At 38.1% G+C, this 17,086-nt stretch overlaps 1 long non-coding RNA gene across 2 annotated transcripts in view; it reads left to right on the top strand.

The window, feature by feature from the left end:
• LOC116589182 overlaps positions 1–6,837 on the top strand; it is a 29,094-nt gene extending 22,257 nt beyond the window's left edge. The window contains exon 4 of one of the 2 annotated variants that reach the window (XR_004285229.1): positions 6,803–6,837. This is a non-coding gene — a long non-coding RNA (uncharacterized LOC116589182). Of the gene's footprint in view, positions 1–3,109; positions 3,124–6,802 lie in introns of those variants that run through there. The other variant, XR_004285230.1, reaches the window with a different exon arrangement.
• Positions 6,838–17,086: the final 10,249 nt, after the last annotated feature.

The following is a 17,086-nucleotide window of genomic DNA, read 5'->3' as shown; positions in this document are numbered from 1 at the left end:
CTAGCTAATTTAGAAAACTTAAGAATAAACCAGTTACCATAACAGATATTGGAAAGTAATTAGAGTCTACTACTGGACAAAATACCAGAACCAGATGGCTTCACAGCTGAGCCTTATCTAACCTCTAAAGAACAAATTATTCCAATGTTATTTAAAATATTCCAGTCATTTGAAAAAGATGAAAGCCTCTCCAATTTATTTTATAAAGATAGCATAACTTTAATACCAATTCCAGAATAAAATTTCAGATCAATCTCAGACATGTATAGAAATTTATAAATTCTGAATAAACTATAACAAAATCCAGCAACATGTTAAAGGAATAATCCATTATAAAAGAGCAGAGCTAATTAAAAAAAAAATGAAAGTAATAAGGCAGAACTTGCATAAAGTGCAAATGAATGTCAGGAATATTGTTAATATAATCTATTAAATGAGCAATTAAGGGGGTAAAAAAGCAAATTTTGAAGATCTGGTGAAATTTATTGCTTAACCTTTATAAAAAAAAAAATAAAAGTGAGATATCCCTCCCTGATGGAGGATGGCTACAGGGAGCCTGGTACCTCTGCCTCCAGTATTAAAAGTATGAGACAAAAACTATTAATCTGCCAGTCTCTTTTTGAAAGGGATGGCACTCATGAATAGCTCTGATGGTACATTGGGGCAAAAACTAATAATGCTACACTCATTCATAGGTCGTTTGCTAAAAGCTTAATATGTGCTAAATGCAGAGGTAGGTGCTAAGGAAACAAAGATAAATATGACCGTGAAAAAGTAAGATTGAAATAGAAGGAAATGACTTATATATAATAAAGACTAGTTAACAAAAAATAAAACTGTATACTATAATAAATGATAAATCACAAACAATTTCTATTAAAGTCAAACTAGACTGCTTTGTCACCATTGCCATTTTTATTTAACATTGTCTTGGAAATTTCAACAATCGAAATAAGAATAAAAAATTAAATAACTGATGTCAACACTGGAAAAGAAGAGGTAGAGGTAGAAAGCCCAAGAGATACTGTTACAAAAAGAAAATTGACTTACGAGCTCTAGGCAAAGTGGCTGGATAGAAGATAGGTATACTAAATAAATAAATAAATAGCTTTATCCTACAAATAAGCCTAAAAATGAATATGGAAGTAATATTCCATCCACAATAGTGATAAATACTATAAAATGCTTAAGAATAAATATAATTCAAAAAGCAGGGTATAGGAAATTATAAACGTCTCAATGAAGGATACAAAGACATAGAATGTTTGGATGGAAACACAAATCATGAGTTTGCATGGAAAAATATTTAATATCATAAAAGTCTCAATCATCCTAAACTAATATATAAATTTAATGAAACTCTATTCCAGTGAGAGTTCTTTCATTACAAAAGGAAGGAGAAGATGAAAGGAGAATTAAATAAATGATTTTAGAGTTTATATCAGTGGATAAGTATCTAAGAATAACCAAGAAAAGTATGAAAAATAAGATTAGTGAAGAGGAGTAGAGGGACATGCTTCAGCAGTTAAAATAACACAGCATCATCTGCTTTGATAAAAATGTTATTGGCATAGGATAGACATCAAAACACAATAGCATAGATAATCCAATTACATACGAGAATTAATATAAAGATAGAATTTTCATTTAAGTGGGGAAGAGTGAGTTATTTAATAAATGGTGGTAATACAGTTATCTGACTGAAAGAAAATAAAATTAGGCCTTCATCTTACACAATATATAGAAATAAGTTCCAGATGGCTAAAAGACTTAAATGTAGAATTAAGAAAAAATTACATAGGTTGCCTGGGAATCTCGATTAAGCAACTGCCTTCGGCTCAAGTCATGATCTTGGAGTACAGGAATCAAGTCCCGCATCAGGCTCACAGCTCCGCGGGGAGTCTGCTTCTCCCTCTGACCTTCTCCTCTCTCATGCTCTCTCTCACTGTCTCTCTCTCAAATGAATAAATAAAATCTTAAAAAAAAGAAAAAGAAAAAATTACAAAAAATATTTGAAAGACAACATGGAGACAAGGGTGGAAAAATAGACACACAAATAAAATAGACATTTTGTCATATATAAATTTAGAACAGTTTTATAGCTAAAAAACATAAAGTCAATAATAAGTTTAGAAAAATAATTGCAATGTAGAGAACATATGGGAGTTAATTTTAATATACAAAAATCTCTTTGAAGTTGAAAGAAGAAATTTTAAAAGTTGGGCAAAGGATACAGAGAGACCATTCATAAGAAGGTAAATTCCAATGGTCACCAACGTATGGAAAGATGAAACTCACCAACTATTGAGAAAATACAATTAAAGTAATAATAAAATATCATTTTAACACCCAACAGAATGACAAATATTTTCAAGTATTATAATACCAGTTGCTGGCAAAAATGCTGAATATGAATTGTTTCAACCTTATGAGAAAGAAATCTGACAATATTGAATTTAACTACACAGAAGCATACCCTTTTGAATATTGAGAGGGGAGAAAACAGAAAACCATATATATAAAATGGTAAAATATTGAAAGCATTCTCTTTGAGATTAAAAAAAATGAGAAGAATTTCTGATAACACTTACCTAATTTAGCATTATAATAGGTCCTAGACAGAGTAGTAAGACAAGTAAAATAAGAAAAAATTAGAACAGTCAGAGAAGATTGGCATTATTTGTAGATAAGAAAATTATGCCTAGAAAACTTGAAAGAATCCACATAAATTACAAGATTTAAAGAGTTTAGCAAGTTTGCTTGATATGAAGCTAATATATAATCATATTTCTAAGTACTAGCCACAAAATAGAAAATAAAGTTTTAAAATTGTATTTATATTAGTATCAAAAATACCAGATGTCAAGGAATAGTCTATCAGAAAATATACAAGACTGTTACGGAGAAAACCATAAAAATTTTGAGAGGACTTAAAAATTACACAGATGGAGACACATACTATTATCATGGATTGGAATCCTCATGCTGCTTTTCCCCAGTTCAATAGATTTAGTGTGAAGCCATCAAAGTTCCAATAAATCTTTTTTTTTTAAGATTTTATTTATTTATTTGACAGACAGAGATCACAGGTAGGCAGAGAGGCAGGCAGAGAGAGAGAGAGAGGGAGGAGGAAGCAGGTTCTCCACTGAGCAGAGAGCCTGATGGGGGGCTGGATCCCAGGACCCTGAGATCACAACCTGAGCCAAAGGCAGAGGCTTCAACCCACTGAGCCACCCAGGCGCCCCTCCAATAAGTCTTTTTTTCATGGAACTTGGCATATGATTCTAAGATTTATTTAAAATTACAAGAATAGTATTTTGCCAAGAGTAATTAAAAGCCTCTGAAGAACAGGGTAGGAGACTAGCTCTACCATATATCATGAATTTTTTTGAACTTTTAAAAACTGAGCGATTATAGTACTGGCATAGAGATAGACAAATAGACTAATGGAATAGAAGAGAGAGTCCCTCTTCCTTGGGGAGATGGAGAGGAGAGGGGAGTTGAGGGAAATTGGAGGGGGAGATGAACCATGAGAGATGAACCATGAGAGACTATGGACTCTGAAAAACAATTTGAGGGTTTTGAAGGGGTGGGGGTGGGAGGTTGGGGGAGCCTGGTGGTGGGTATTATGGAAGGCATGTATTGCATGGAGCACTGGGTGTGGTGCATAAACAATGAATTCTGTTACACTGAAAAGAAATTAAATTTTTAAAAAAAGAAATTTTAAAAAAAAGAAGAGAGAGTCCAGAAATAGGCTTATGCACCATAATTCATTGCCAAGTTACGAGTTTTTTTCCTCAAAAAAAGAATTGTTACTTGCCTAGAGGGGTTTGGTTTTGTTTAAAACCTGATGGTCCTCCACTGTAATTCTCCTAACAGATTTTCCAAAGAATCTGTCCAAAGAATCCATAAATATATTTTCCGCCACAGGTACCTTGAGCACCTTTGGACTTTCTGGTAATAAGGGCCAAGGGAGAAAATTGCTTGTACCAACACCTAGACAATTTGGAGAAATTTCTCTGGGCCCCAGTCAAAGCCACCTTTCCAGTCACCCAATAAATGAGTCAGTACAACACATTTGTACCAGTTAGGCATTATATTAGGGACAAGATATCCAACCCTGATTGTTTAACCAAGTGGGGGGTTATTTTTGTCCTTTGTTAGGAAGTGCAGAGGTAAATAGCCCAGGGCTTGTGCTGTGACTACCTAATATCAATAGTGTCCCAGGATCCTTCAATATTTCTGCTCCACCATCCTTCACCTGTGATTTGTGCTCATGTTTATTGCCTTACAGTCATGGTCACAGGTGGTCTACCACAGCTCCAGGTAGGAAGAGGGAAGGAAACAAAAAGGGGTGGTACCTTTCTTAGAAGTCTTGAACTTATGTCACATTAGTCCCACTCGGATAGTTGGTGACTTCTAACTGCAAGGGTATCTGAGTATTTTTAGCTGAACACATTGCTGCTCAAACAGAGTTAGGGTTCCATTAAAAAAAAGAAATCCATATTGGTAGACAATTATTAGTGTCTGCCTCAGCATCCAAATGTGGTACACATGATTTCCAAAATTCAAAAAGATCTAGAAAGCCTTGTGCCTCTTTCTTAATGGTATGAAAAGCAATGGACAGCTACTGTCTTTGATTTTGTAAAAATACATCCCAACATTCCCCAGTTCTTCCCCCGCTAACATGCACACATGCACACATACTTGTAACTTCATAAGATAACAAGCCCCCTAATTATATTTATTCTTCACCATCAGACACACATGATTTACCAAGACACCTAGGCTGCATGCTACTTCCTGTTTCCAAGTTTATCAGTTTGATGTCAGTGCTATAGTTAGCCAGTTCCATATTCTGTGGACTAAATTTGATACAAACCCAGAGAATTGGCAGGACCCTGACGCAGTATGGTGAGAGAATATTGCTGACCCTGACAAATGAAAACACCCCTGATGTCTCTTACAGGCATAGAGGAGGGAAAAGCAAAGGATACTCCGTGGGAGTTCAAGATTCAGGCGATTGTGGGTAAACTAGGTTAGACTGCAAAGGCTGGTCTTGGGTTCAAAAACTAATGAGAATGACTATTCAGATTTGGCTTAAATTCTTTTAACTTGGTTTAGTTAGTAAAAGAACAAAATAAATGTTTGCCAAGTTTGATAGCTTCAGCGCTTCTCATGGAGTAAAGATTCTTATCTACCATTTATATTGTTTTGTTCTTGAAGATGTATAGAAGAATCTGCCAGTATTCAAGGGTCCATCATGTCACTATGTAAGGAAATTCTTATAGTCAACAGTTAGGTAATTGGGTCTTCTCAAGAGTTCAGTGCAGCAGGAGTGCCTGGGTGGCTTAGTTGGTTAAGTGTCTGACTCTTGATTTAGGGCTCAGGTCATGATCGAGCCCTGCATCAGGCTCTGCACTCAGCCTGGCGGCTGCTTGTCCCTCTCCCCTAACCCCTGCCCCCGGCTTGTGTGCACTCTTTCTGTCTCTCAAATGAATAAATAAAAGCTTAAAGAAAAAACGTTCAATGCAGCATGCCTTGGTCATGTCGTCCATGAATCATCTAATTATTCTCATTGAAATTCTCTAGGCCCACTCTCCCCCAACCAAGTTACAGCTTTCTCTTAAGAAAACAGTCTTAAGATGTAAATTCAACTCTTTTCTTCCTTTTTTTTACCTTCATTTTCCCCCTCATATTTTTATTTAAATTCTAGCTGGTTAACATGCAGCGCAGTATTAGTTTCAGATGTCGAATTTAGTGATTCATCACTTCCATACAACACCCAGCGCTCATCACAAGTGCCTTCCTTAATACCCATCACCTATTTAACCCAACCCCTGCCCCGCCCCAAGTAACCCTCAGTTTGTTCTCTTTAGTGAATTCAGATCTTTTTAGTTCAGTAATTTCCAGGGTCAAACTGTACATTTGATATTTGACTTCCTGCATACTTAAGCAGTGAGTGATAAATTATTTTAACAAAGGCACAGAAGCCTCTGGTTTTCAGCATGTGCTTTGAACTGAGAATTTGGGAACTTGAGCATGACTTTCTTTTTACTTAAGCTATCAATTATTATTAGAAGAAGTCTTCTCATCCCGTAGTCCTTGAATTCCCGTGACCTTCATATATTCAATAGTATTGATCTCTTAGTTCCCTGAAGCTTTGCCTTTGATGGCAGTTCAGTCTAGATACACACAGATGATGATCTGATTAACTGCTTCGCCAGATCATGACAAGAACCCTTAACGCCAGCTGGATTTTCATCACCTTCAGTCTCAACCAAGCCAGATGACACGTCCATGTTTCCACATGCGTCCCATATTTCTATAGGGCTGTATGACTTGCAACCTCTTCCTTCCAATTTCTGGACCATTCACAGTTCTTAGTTGCAAAGACTAGAAACCAACTCTGTCAGATTGAAGGAGAATTTATTAAAGAGTATTGTGTGGCTCACAGAACCTCTGGGAAGGCTGCCAAGTTAAGTATGTAGTGAGACATCAGGAAGAGTACTCCAGCACTCCTGAGAAGGGACATAGTGACTTGCATAGGCTTATGAGACCCTGGGCTCCACCAGCCCTTCTACACTCTTGCGCCAGAAGCTTGATCATTCTGCCACTCTGACCCTGAGACACACTAGAGAGTTTGTTATGACTTCATCTCCTGCTATTACTCATGCTGACTCTAGAAGTAGAGACCGTGAAAGCAAATATCTGGCACTTCAGTTTCTCTTGTAGAAGGTGTGCTGTTTCTTTTTCTTTTTTTTTTTTTTTAAGATTTTTTTTATTTATTTTTCAGAGAGAGAGAGGGAGAGCGAGCACAGGCAGACAGAGAGGCAGACAGAGGCAGAGGAAGAAGCAGGCTCCCCGCCGAGCAAGGAGCCTGATGCGGGACTCGATCCCAGGACGCTGGGATCATGACCCAAGCCGAAGGCAGCTGCTTAACCAACTGAGTCACCCAGGCGTCCCAAGGTGTGCTGTTTCATAGACACAAGATGGGCAAATCCAAACATGGGAAAGGGTTTTAGATACTGAACAGCCAAAAAGAAGGATGAATGTTCACTTTACTTTCTAATCAACCAAAAGCAGGCAGACTTCAAGCCTCTTGCCCTTCTTCATTAGGGAGACAAGACCACATCCAGCAAGAAAACAAATCATGGCACCCATCCTGGAGGTCACTGAACCACTTTTGTAACTGTGCCTATTTCCTGGACCTTACACTGAATTACATGTTCAAGTTTCATGCCCCCTTAGTGTCAGTAGCCAGTTCACCACCTCTCTGCACTCGAGGTTTGTCGTAACACAAGAGCTTGCTTGGCTGCTTTCCTCCCTTTGGGTTCCGTCCAATACGGACCAACTATTGGGTTTCACATTGATTTCTACCATAGTCTTGTCTTTCTTTATTTCACAAGGACATAAAAGTTCACATTCTTCAAGGAAGGAACCTAACAAGGAAGGGTGATTGATGATTAGAAAAATGTAAGCACTCAGATTTTTCATAAAAATATCCAACATTTAAAGTATCTGAAAACAAACAAAACAAAACCCCCCAGAACTCCAGGGGTCTCCCCCTTGTACTTGGAATAAGCCCAGACTCATACTGAGCCTATGGGGCCCTCCAAGATTGGGGGTCCCACCTTTCATACTGACCTCCTCTTCCACTTCATGTCTATATGCTCACTATGATCCAGCCCCCTCAGCCATCTTTCTGTTTCTTGAACAGGCCAAGTTCAGTCCCACTTCAGTGTTTGCACTTGATGTTCCCTATCTGTCATAGTCTTCTCCATGACTGGCTTCTCAGGGCATCCCTGAGCACTCTGTAAAATAGCACTCTTTTTCCAGTTACTCCATCTGATCAGTCGTATTTCCATTATGTTGTGTATTTACACACCTCTTCCCACCAAGAACATAATCTCTCAGAATAAGAATGTTGCTGATCATGTTTATTGCTTTATCCCCAGCAGACTGCATAGTGCCTGCACATAGTAAGGTGTCAGGAAAGGTTTAATGTATGAACTAGAGCATACATGAAGGGATGGTGAAGTCCAAAGTGATCACAAGGGCAACTGTGGGCAAGTCAGGGGGTCAGGATACTTAATGATGCAGATCTCCAAGCTGTGCTAGCACATCCTAGATTTTCAAATTTTCTGCAGATCTTTCTCGCCCTTTATAATGGAAGTATCTTTGGTCCAGAGAATGGAAGTATCTTTGGTCCAGTCCAGAAGAATCACATGGATGTTATGGCATTAAAAGCTGGGAGACCTTGGGGCGCCTGGGTGGCTCAGTGGGTTAAGCCGCTGCCTTCGGCTCAGGTCATGATCCCAGGATCCTGGGATCGGTCCCGCATTGGGCTCTCTGCTCAGCAGGGAGCCTGCTTCCCTCTCTCTTTCTCTGCCTGCCTCTCTGTCTACTTGTGATCTCTTGTCTGTCAAATAAACAAATAAAATCTTTTAAAAAAAAAAAAAGCTGGGAGACCTTGATTTGGTCATCATTTAGAGTCTTTTCCAATAGGAGGAAAGCACTTGCTTGCTGTAATCTCATTGTAAAGGCAGGTAACTTGGGAAGGCATCATTCTGGCCTTTTCCACGTAGTGAGAGATGGCAGAATCTGCCCTCTTATCTGGTTGTGTGAAAACAACAATGTGCTCGGTCTCATTACATTTCAGGACTAGCAGCAAATAGCAGGACAAGCTCCAAATCAGCTGCTTCTCTTGTCAATGTAGCAATAGCATTGGCAACTTTCACTTTATCTCAGTACTCTGAAGCTATTTATACACTGGCATAGGAAAACATATTATTTGCAGAAATGCCTCCGGATCCTATGTCATTTGTACAGAGACAGAAGATGTTTGCAAAGAACCATATTTCTGTAGTATTTTTGCGACAAAGACTGTACAGCTTGCTGATCTGCCAGGTTGTGTGGGTGTGAAAACAGCCCCCATTAACTAATCTTCAGTTCTACTTTGGCTGTTTAAATATCTATTCAAGTTTTCAGTCTGCCCATATTTAGATTTTGGGTTTGACTCATGATCAATTAGCAGCTTTCAGAGTACAAGAGAGTGCTTAAGAGTTCCTTTCTCTGTTCTCTCCTTCTCTCTATTGGGTGTTATTGGAATCGTGCCAATATCAGTGCCCTTTGGAAGTCCTTACTTTAGATAATCTGGAAACGTGCAACTGGTTTCATTGCCATAGGCTCCTGTGTTAGTTCGGGTCCTTCTAGAAGCAGATACCAAGACAGGATTAGACATGCAAGATATTTGTAAGGGAAATGCTAATGAGGGGGGGAAGGGGAAAGAGCTGGAGGCAGTGAAGAGAACTAGGATGATGAGAGGGAAGTCGTCTCAGCAGTCTCCACTCCGTCAGCAGTGTCAGACTGCAGCCCAGTTCTACGAATTTCTTAGCCAGGTTGATAGAAAGACAGGTTTGGCGCCAGAGTCGCCCATCAGAGGAGTCCTCCGTCTTGAAGGAAGAGGCCTGCATAAGCAGCCCTGTCATACCAGTCACTGGCCAGTCACTCCCCTGGGGAGCTTGGAGTCCTACAAGAGCCATAGGAAATCACCATCTATCCCTATGCTCCCTGCAGCAGGAGATATGAGTGGTGTGTTTTCATGGCCACTACAGCTCCCACTCAGTTTCTTTTAAAAAGTAAAAGGCAATGGCTTTTAAATTATTTGCCTTAAAGCTCTGGGGACCTAAAGTGGGCCATCGGTACTCACTGGGAGGGAGAACAAGAGGTCAAGGACCACTGTAGAGACCCCTCCATCTTCTTCACCCAGAGAAGCTTTTTTTTTTTTTTTCTAAGATTTCTCTTTTTATTTTTATTTTATTTTATTTATTTTTTTTTCAATTAAGATTTCTCTTTTTATAAGACAGAGCATGAGCACAAGGGGGAGAGGGAAAGAAAATCCCAAGCAGACTCCACACTGAACACAGAGCCCAGCACGGGGCTCTGTCCCACAACCCGGAGATTACGACCTGAGCTGAAAACAAGAGTTGGAAGTTCAACGGACTGAGCCACACCCAGGCATCCCTGAGCTTTTTTTTTTTACTGTTGTGGATTCATTTGAGGGTTCTACATCTACCTTATGGGGGAAATGATTCACCTGTCTTATGAACAGTTTTAAGAGTAGTTCAAGGAAGACCACTGGTTGGAGAGATTCTTCTTAGAACCCAAACCCTTCATCTGTGGGTCACTAGAGGGGGAAAAGATATTTTCTGCATGGTACTTATTTTCCCCTACACAGCTGTGGTTCTCTGAATGGTGTTCCATGGATCTGCAATGCCTCTCTCCCTCCTTTCTACCTAGAAAATTCCTTATACTCCAGGACCTGTCTCCACTGTCATCACTGCTCTGAGGCTTTCCCTCCCTGACGTTCGTGGGCATGGAAAGCAGTTCCTGCTGCTGCGTTCCCATGGTGCTTTGTGTCTTGATTACAGCATTTGTCATATTTTTATAATAAATTATTTATACATGTGTGTCCTCCAAATTGTAAGATCTTTTATTTTTTTCCCTCTTTCTCTAAAGAAAAAACATTGGCATTATTCCATAAATGTACATGCTCGTAAAATTTTATTGTTTTACAACCGTGACTAATACCTCTAGCTGGCTAAGAAAAACCCATGTACTTCCTACATAATTTTGAAGTTCCCCTCTACGCTTTTAGAAGGAATAAAACTCAGACCAAGGCAAAGCAACAAAACAAAAGTTGGTGTTCAAAAGGTGTCTCTGAACTAACTACCAACATGGGATCATTCGCATGACAAGTTTGTGAGAACCATGAAAAGCAAATACGGCAAGAAAATTGTACCTGTAATTCATTTATCCATTCATTCCACAAATACTGACTGAGAACCTCTGGTGTGCCAGGCAGTGTTCCTGGGGCTACCATGATGCAAATAAAACAGTGAAGTGATAGGGAGTGATGGAGAGGCTACTCCCGGTTGAGTGATGAAGAAAGAAGCTTTCCATAAGGTGTTAGGACCAGAAGCCTGTGTGAGGCTCTAGGGCTGGAGCAGTCCTGACAGAGAACAGCGTGGGAAGGCGCTTAGACGGAAATGCACCAAAGCCAAGGTGATACGCCTGGTGAGCAAGGCAAGGAGGGCTAGACATCATTAGAGACGCAGTCAGGAGTCAGTTATGCAGGGCTTTGCAGAACAGCAGAAGGGTTAGGATTTTTTTCATATGGGGGAACAGGATGTTACTGGAGGATTATGAGTAGGCAAATGATATGATGGGATTTATATTTGTAAAGGATTACTGTAGATACCATGTATAAAATGGATTGCAGTGGGTTAAGAGTAGAAATAAGACTAGCAGGGAGTCACTGAAGTCCAGACAAGAGCTAATAGGGGTTTGGATTGGAGTGTGGTAGTACAATGCAATGTTAAAGTGCGCAAATAAATACTGTATATGGACACAAGTGCACACACACAGAAGCATACACATTATAGTGAAAGCAAAAAAAAAAAATAATAATCCTGTGACCTCAGACCTCTTTAATGTCATCCCAATTATGCTCTTGCAAGAAATAATTAAACATAGCTTGTAAACCCTTGTTCTCTGCTCTCTGTTCTCTAATTATTAAGGGAAATGATTAAACTGAGCAGAGAGGATAGGAATTTCTGTTTGAGGGTTTGGAAGAACACAGCTTATAGAAACGCAGAGTTTGATCTGTGTGGCTACCTTTTTATTGTCCAGATCTGCATTCATGAATTCAAGGTGATACTTGATTTGCTCCCCTGAGCAAATCACTAGTTATAATAGTCTGAATGAATTAAAAAGGGGGAGGGAGACTTGGTGTTTAATTAGTTGACCATCTGTTCTCTTAAATCATCTCTTACCTTGACGAGGCACAGGTTCTTAACTGAGCTCCCTCTGTCCAGTGTAAACCTCCCAAATCCATTCACCATATTGTTGCCAGAGTGCTAGAGCTAACACACGACTCTCACCATGTCGCTGCTCTCCTGCTCTGTAAAACCTTCCAGAGCTCTGGCTGCCTGTAGAATGAAGTTTCAGCTCCTTTGGTGCATCCAAGGCCATCTGTATCTCATGCTGTCGCAGCTCTGGGGTCTGTCCTCACTGCACCTTTTGCTTGACTGGCACTGAGGAAGGGAGACCTGCTCTTCACACCTGGTGCCTTTGCTGGTGGTGTTCCTTATGTCTAGACAGTCAGCCCTTCCTTACATATGTCTCCATTGAGCCTCAGCTCAGGCTTCACCCTCTTAACAAAGGCTCCTGGCATCCTCCCAAGCTGTATTAAATGCCTTTTGTGTCTTTAAAACAGTGGTTCTCACAGTGTGGCCTATGGAACCCTAGGGGAGAGGAAGTTCCCTAAATTACTGTGGGGGTCTACAAGGTCAAAACGAATTTAATAATAATACTGTGGTGTTATTTGCCTTTTCTGCTATGTTGACATTGCCAATTCTAGTGTGAAAGCAAGGGTGAGTAAAATGCCAGCATCCTAACACAAATCAGAGCAATGGCGCCAAAGGACACCAGTCGTCACTCTTTCAGTGTAGTGTCATTCTTCACAGACTACAAGCTTTCTACCACATCCTCACAAAAAGAAAGGAAGAAAGAAAGAAAAAAAAGAAAAAACCAATTGCCCTTAACAATGTCCTTGATGAAGCAATAAAAATTAACTATTAAATTTTAACTATTAAACTATTAACTATTTAATTTTATTAAATCTCAATCCTTGAATACACAACTTTTTAATATTCTACATGATGACATGAGAAATACAAGTAAAGCACTTCAGCTGCATCCCAAACCACAGTGGTTCTTACAAAAAGCACCTGTGTTTGAGTTGCAAGCTGAGCTAGCCGGCTTTGTTTTTGTCTTTTTCATAGAACACCATTTTTTATCTGAGAGGACGACCGACAGACAAACTAGGATGATTCAGGCTTGGGCATTTGGCAGACATTTTTTGAAAAAGGAACCAAGTGAGCCTGTCACTTCAGGGAAAACAACTGAAAGTATTTGTTGCCAGTGATAAAATTCGAGCTTTCCCGCAAAAATGAGAATTTTTGGAAAGCATATATCTTCCACTGGGAACTTGACAGCTTCCCAGTACTTGGAGGCATTGCTGAGATTGGTGGCGATATTAATGAATATGTTTTTAAAATACATTGTATAATAAACTGTGTAAACATTTGGAAGATCTGCATGACTCAGTGACCCAATATTTTACAAATGACCAACCCATGATATTACAAAGTCATGTTTGGGTTAAATCCATTCACACTGTGAAATAATCAATGTATTTTAATGTGACAAAGTATAAAATGTTTATTTCTATCACCCTGAATGGATTTATAGAATCAGTGCAATCCCAAAATGCCAACAGGCTTTATTTTTTTAAAACTTGGCAGGCTAATTCTAAAATACATATATAGAAACGCAAAGAAACTAGAGTAGCCAAAGCAATTTGGAAAAGAAGTTGAAAATTTTCTACCTGACTTCAAGACTTACTGTTAATCTACAGTAATCAAGATACTGTGGTATTGGTATAGAGATAGACATATAAGTTAATACAGTAGATATCCTAGAGATAATTCTGCATATATATGGCCAATATATTTTTAATAAAAAATGCCAAGACAGTTCAATGGGGGCAAAGATAGTCTTTTTAGCAAATAATTCTAGAACAACTGGATATCCATTAAAAAAAAGAGGGGGAGCCTCAATCTTTATCTCATCTTATATATAAAAATTAATTAAATAAATCAAACTGCATCCCTGTCTTAAATGTAGGAGTCAAAACTATAAAACTTCTTAAGGAATACTTAGAATTTAGTGACCCTGGGTTTGGCAAAGATTTCTTTGAAAAAGCACAAACCATGAGGTTCCTGGGTGGCTCAGTTGTTAAGCAGCTGCCTTCAACTCAGGTCATGATTCCAGGGTCCTGGCAGCAAGCCGCGCATCAGTCTCCCTGCTCAGTGGGAAACCTGCTTCTCCTTCTCCCACTCCCCCTGCTTGTGTTCCCTTTCTTGCTGTGTCTCTCTTTATCAAATAAATAAATAAAATCTTTTTTTTTAAAGGCACAAATTATATATACGATGGAATATTACTCAGCCATCAAAAGAATGAAATCTTGCCATTTGCAACAACATGGATGGAACTAGAGGGCATTACGCCAAGTGAAATAAGAAATAAATACCATATGATTTCACTATATGTGGAATTTAAGAAACAGAACAGATGATCATAGGAGAAGGGTAGGAAAAATAAGATGAAAACAGAGATGAGACAAACCATAAGAGACTCTTAACTATAGGAAACAAACTGAGGGTTGCTGGAGGGGAGGGGGCAGGAAAATGGGGTGACTGGATGATGGGCATAAAGAAGGGCACTTGATGGAATGAGCACTGGGTGTTATATGCAACTGATGAATCACTGAATTCTACCTCTGAAACAATAATACTCTGTGTGATAATTAAATTCAATTTAAATTTAAAAAAATAAAGTATTCTCATTATCCATGAAAAAAGCACAAACTATAAAAAGAAAAAATCATTAAATTAATGAAAGTTTAAAACTTTGGCTCTCAAAATGCCAAGAATATAGAAAGCAAGCCATAGCTTGTGAGAAAATATTTGCAAAACATACTTGATAAGACTGATATCTAAAATTGATAAATAGCTCTTAAAACAGTAAGAAGACAAGTTACCTAATAAAAGGGGGGCAAATAATTTGCACAGACACATCAAAAAAGACACACCAAAAAAGATCTATGAAAGAGAAATAATATGTGAAAAGTATTGGTCATTAGGGAAATGAAAATTCCATAGAATTACCAAAATTAAAAAGGTCAATAATAACACTCATTGGAACTCTTCATAAATGCTGATGGGAATGTTAAATGGTACAGCCACTGTGGAAAACAATTTGACAATTTTATAAAAAGCTTAACATATACTGTATGACCCAGGCATCTCACTTCTAGGTATTTTCCCAAGAGAAATTAAAATATATGTCCACACAAAGAACTTGAATTTAAATATTAATAGCAGACTTATTTATAATAGCCAAAACGTTGATGATGGGAGAGAACAAATGTCCATCAGGAGGAGAAAGGATAAACAAATTGTCATATCCAAATAATGGACTACTATTCAGAAATAAAAAGAACAAACTCCTGATACATTATAAAACATGGGTACATTTCAGCATAATTACGTGAGTGAAAGAAGCGAGTCAAAAAAGAATATATACTTTATAATTCCATTTAGATCCAATTTTAGACCTGCACTGTCAACTCTCTAGCCACTAACCATATATGACTATAGGGCACTTAAAATGTAATTAGTTCAAATTGAGTGATGCTGTTAAGTGTAAAATACGTACCAGATTTTGAAGACTTAGTATGAAAAAAGAGAATGTAAAATATCTGTCTTAGCCCATTTGGGCTCCTGACCATTGACTGGGTGGCTTCTAAATAATAGGAATTTATTTTTCACAGTCCTGAAGACCAGTAAGTCCAGGATCAAGGTGCTGGCAGATTTGGTGTCTAGCAAAGGCCTGTGTCCTGGCTTATCTTCTCATATGTGAATGTATCCATACGTCAAACTCATTAAATTGTACATTTCAAATGTGTGAATTATTATTGTATGTCAGTAGTATCTCAACTAACTTGTAAAAAATTAAGTTTATTGATATGTTTTCAAATTTAACATTAGAAACAACTTCTAAGAAACTGTCACTTTAAAAAAAACAATCTTTTCCCAAGTTTTTGTGTAATAGTAAAGAAGAAGATCCACAATTATTTGAAAAATTGCTAAAATACTATACCCATTTCAAACTGTAGATCTGTACATAAATAGGGGGAGTAAAAATTGGGTGCCTTTAAAATAGGTTCAAACATAAGCCATTATCAAATGAATATAGACTGCTATACACATAAAATAGTGAGTATGAAACTAATGGTAACCAGAAATCAAATAAACAACCTAAACTTCTACCTAAAGAAGCTAGGACAAGAAAAACAAAGCCCAAAGCCATAGGCAGAAAGAAATAATAAAGATGGGATTGGAGCAGAAATAAATGAAATAGAGCCTAAAACAACAATAGAAAAGATCAATGAAACCAGGAGGTTGTTCTTTGAAAAGATCAAAATAATGAACAAACCTTTAGCCCAATTCATCAAGGAAGAAAGAGATGACTCAACTAAACAAAATCAGAAATAAAGGAGGAAAAATAACAACTGACACGAAAGAAATATAAAGGATTATAAGAGAATTTATGAAAATTATATGCCAATAAATTGGACAACCTAGAAGGAATGGATATAATGATAGAAACATATAAACCTCTAAAACTGAATCAGGAAGAAATAGAAAATTTGAACAGACTGATTACTAGCAGTGAAATTGAATCAGTAATCAAAAAAACTCCCAACAAACAAACAAAAGGTCTGGATCAGATAGCTTTACAGGTGAATTCTATCAAATATTTTTAAAAGGGTTAAAACCTATTCTCGGGGTGCCTGGGTGGCTCAGTGGGTTAAAGCCTCTGTCTTCGGCTCAGGTTATGATCCCAGGGTCCTGGGATCAAGCCCCACATCGGGCTCTCTGCTTGGCAGGGATCCTGCTTTCCCCACCTCTCTCTCTCCCTGCCTCTCTGCCTAGTTGTGATCTCTGCCAAATAAATAAATAAATAAAATCTTAAAAAAAAAAAAAAAAAACCTATTCGTCTGAAACTATTCCAAAAAATAGAAGAGAAAGGATAGCTTCCCAATTCATTCTACGAGGCTGGCACCAAAACCAGACAAAGACGCTACAAAAAATGAAAGCTACAGGGCAGTATCTCTGATGAAAAGAAGTGAAATCATCAACAAAATATTAGCGAACAGCATACAACAATACATCAGAAAATCATTCACCATGATCAAATGGAACTTATTCTAGAGATGCAAGGGTGGTTCAATATTCACAAATCAGTGGATGTGATACATCATGTTAACAAGAGAAAGGAAAAAAAACTGTATGATCATTGCAATAGATGTAGAAAAAGCATTTGACAAAGTACAACATCCATTCATGATAAAAAAAAAAAATCAACCTCAACAATATAGGTTTAGAGGGAATAT

This window comes from Mustela erminea, chromosome 4 (assembly GCF_009829155.1).
Source record: "Mustela erminea isolate mMusErm1 chromosome 4, mMusErm1.Pri, whole genome shotgun sequence".
In the NCBI taxonomy this organism is placed as follows: Eukaryota; Metazoa; Chordata; class Mammalia; order Carnivora; family Mustelidae; genus Mustela; species Mustela erminea.
The sequence above is the reverse complement of the archived record's forward strand: the minus strand, read 5'-3'. Positions and strand labels throughout refer to the sequence as shown.